Source organism: Ostrinia furnacalis, unplaced genomic scaffold, assembly GCF_004193835.3.
Source record: "Ostrinia furnacalis isolate ACB-3 unplaced genomic scaffold, ASM419383v2 OfSCF0638, whole genome shotgun sequence".
NCBI lineage: Eukaryota > Metazoa > Arthropoda > Insecta > Lepidoptera > Crambidae > Ostrinia > Ostrinia furnacalis.
In genome coordinates, this window is record NW_021130877.1 from 420633 (window position 1) to 424608 (window position 3976).

The window sequence follows — 3976 nt, forward strand, 5'->3', positions numbered from 1 at the left end:
CTGTTATATTGAATTACGATAGCATCATCACTCCAGAAGGTTATTTTGCGTACAGTTTTGACACTTCCAATGGTATCCATGCTGATGAGAATGGAACAGCTGCCGATGGAGTGAAAGCTGAAGGCTCATATTCGTACATCGGTGATGATGGAAAACTGTATTCGATTGTTTACACGGCGGATGAAAATGGCTACCAACCACGCGGTGATCATTTGCCCACTCCTCCACCAATTCCAAAAGCTATTCAAGAAGTTATAGAAAAAGTGCAGAAAGAGAAAGAAGCTGGGATCTATCACGATGGTATGTATATTTTGTCATTAATTAAATAACGTAATCACTGTTTAGCTTATTAAGGGTACCAAAATTAGGTACAATATGAATTTGTGTTTAATTGAATAGGAAAAAGTGTATGAATGGGTATAATCTGTTACAAAATTCTACTACATTATAAGTTTTTTCTCTATTTTGTGTTTGCAGGGTCTTATGACGACGACAAGTATGGATACAAGAAATACCAAGGTGCAATGCGTTATGGACCTCAAAAAGGGGCAAGTGATGCAAAAATCCCTGAGGAATATGTCACTGAAACTAAAAAAGATATGAAATTACGCAGACCATTTACCGGTTTTAGGAAACCAGTAGTTTCATCAGGTGATTTGTCTGACTTTACTGACGAATCTAATCAAGAGCAAGCTCAGTATGAAAACGACGATGACAAAGCACCTGGGCAAGTTTCTACTAAGCGTCCAATCAATCGTGTGACTATCCCAGAAGGTGATGAAGAGGATAGCTACATTCAGGATGGTGATGACGAAAATCAGTTCGTTGAAGTGTCTTCAAAAAGACCTTTGAAGCAACCAGTTAGGAAATTGCTTAAGCCAATCAAAGGTCTGAGCACTGATAAAACTGGATCCACCGGTGTACGGATACGACCTAGTGACAGGACTGGTTCTAAAATTGAAGATCAGGGATCTTTAGAATACGGTTCGGAAGAGCCAACTTATGAAGATGATATTAACAATACTCGTGCCTCGAACAAAGGTGTCTCAAGACGTCCTATCAACCAGAAACGACCACAGTATAGCCAGGAAGATGTAAGTATAACAGATGATTTAGAATACGATGACAACGCAAAGAGACCTTTGGCTCCAGGATCATTCAGGCGCCCAGCAATACAGGATAAAAATAAAAATGTTCAAGCATTTGATAACTATGACGTAACGAAACCAACGGGTCAGTTGCCTGGTAGACGTCCTGAAAATAGACCAGCCATTGGAAACATTGAAGATAAGTATCAGCCCGGAGAAAGTTACACTGAAAGTTATGAGAACAGAGTGCCCACGAACGAACCTGACAATGACGCAAGCAGTGAGAATGATGACTATGAACGTGAAGAATCTGTTACCAAGTTACCTACAAGAGTTCGGCCTGGTGGTAAGAGACCGTCAGTGTCGTTACCTTCTCGTGATAAAACTATTGCTTCTCGAGTAAGACCTAGCATTCCCAAAGGTCAGTCACAGGAATATGAACCAGTAACAGGCAAACCTAACAGGACATTCGGTGGGCAATATGTAGAAAATGAAAAGATCTATGACAAAACTAGTCCACAAACTGGCTATTACGATAGGCCTGAGCCTACATCCTCAGTGAAATATGACAGACCTCAAACCTCAGGACCTCGCGGCAGACCTCAAATTGTAATTCAAGATGATCGTGATCAAGTTTTGATTGGTGACCAAAGGCCTAGTCCGCCGGGAGCCAAGTTTGGTCAAAAGCTAACTAGGCCAACAACTAACCAACAATCTGGAAATTATAATGACCAACCTGTAAATGAAACTGGCTACCAATACATACCACCACGAACGAAATTTGAGCAAGATAAGGTTAAAGGATTTCCTAATCAATTTACAGGAACAACTAGAGTGCCATCCACCATCGAACCAACTAAGCAAAATGGGTTTTATAAAAAAGAAGGCATCACAAGTAAACCATTCCTGACTCCTAATGTGTCACCTAACGACAAAGGCTTCGATGAATACGATCAAGAAGAAGGAACCCCAGATTTTGTATCTGAAAAGAATCAAAACCAGGATCAGTTTGACAACGATTCCTCTCAGTACCCAGACAGTGGAACCACACCCGATGAAACGTTTGTTGAAGAAGGCATTACATCTACTACACCTTCTAGAAAATTCACAAGTACTTCTTACAGACCATCCCCGACAACAGGCCGACCCTTGAGACCTCAGTTTAATCAGAACACGCAAAAGGTTCCTGGTTTTGTAAATGATAGAGTGACACCAACAGGTTATCCTAGACCAACCCAAGGTTCTCATTTCAATCAAAATAAATTCGGGACTAACGCACCTTATCAAGGAGCTTCATCTACTACCCCGTTGCCATCCACACCATCATACTATGGATCAACTACACCAGGAGAACAGAACTATGTCAATGGGGATAGGACTTATACTCCTGGTGAGGTAATCGTTTCCTCAACTACTCCTATACCTTCCCAAAAGCCTGTCTTTGGTGGATATTCCCAACAGAACACTAACAGACCTCAGATCCAAACCACATTCAGACCAGAAGGTACTTTAAGTCCTACAACTGGATACTACGACGGCACTACTGCTCCAAGATTCCCAACTGTTTCTTCTACCTATTCTCCATCTAATGCAGGATCTAACAAAAATACTCAATATGGAAGTGACCTGCCCAGCACAACGTACCGTCCTAACTACAAGATCCCCGGAATAAATGAACCATCTGCTACTGCAGTTCCTGGAGTAGTAGTTGATGGTTTCGGAAGGCCTATAAGACCTGGATTTAGTTCAACGGCTCAAGATTACACACCTGGATCAACTTTTGATGAGCAAGGTCAACCTATTAAGGGTCAAGTTGATGGTTTTGGAAGGCCTGTTAGACCTGGATTTAGTTCTACTGCTCAAGATTACACACCTGGAACTTTTGATGACCAAGGTCAACCTATTAAGGGTCAAGACGTGAAGGTTGGATATCAACCAGGTAAGCCCTCAAGCGATCAGTTCAAAGGTCAGCAGAGGTACCAACCTATTGGTACTTCTGGTCAGCGAGTGTCTCCAGTCTTCCCATCAACCACTGAGAAGATTTATGGAGAAGACTTCAGTGGTCCCAAACAACAGCAAAAGTTCGATCCTGAAACTGGATACTATTATTAGCCAAGAGAAAACTACCTCAATATTTATTGAAATTGATTCTAATTAATTTTAAGCACGAGCATGTAAATGAAAAACTAAATAAACAGTCAACGTCATTACTGTGTTTTCAACTATTTATCATAAACCTATTTAATTCCACAATCTCAAAGTTTTGAAATGCATTATTGAAACCTTTATGAAAAGCAAAATGGCACTAGGTCCGCCCTACGAGTTAGTCCTTTATGCAGAATTGAAAATGTTGTATATTGATTAAATATAACAATAAACCTTTTACCCTTTTTCATGTGAGGGCACATGATAGGGCAGCCCAGCGTAGCCCTCTTATTGCGGACTAAAGGAATTTTGTCGCAGTTACCATAGCCGAAAGCGGCTTGGGAGTATATATAAACCTTTTACCCTCGGGCGAGAATAGCTCAATCAATACATAAGTATAATTTAATATCCTACTTAAAATGAATTCAATAACTTTTAAACTATTATTGAAATAAGAAAATATGTAACAATAACACTAAACAAACGTTAAACATCCCGAATAGCGGCATCTATGAATATCACTCGTAACTCTTGACCAAAATTTACAATCACTAAAGCTGGATCGATAAAAGCCATTCACTGGACGTTGAACACTTAGTTCTGAGGTCACAACATAGATGGCGCTTGGTAGCCATAGAAAACTAAATGGACCACGTACAACGATTACAGCAAAAAAATATAGACATTAAAGCCTACAATAAAAAAATAATCAATCAATATAATGTCCATAGCAAATGAAAAGT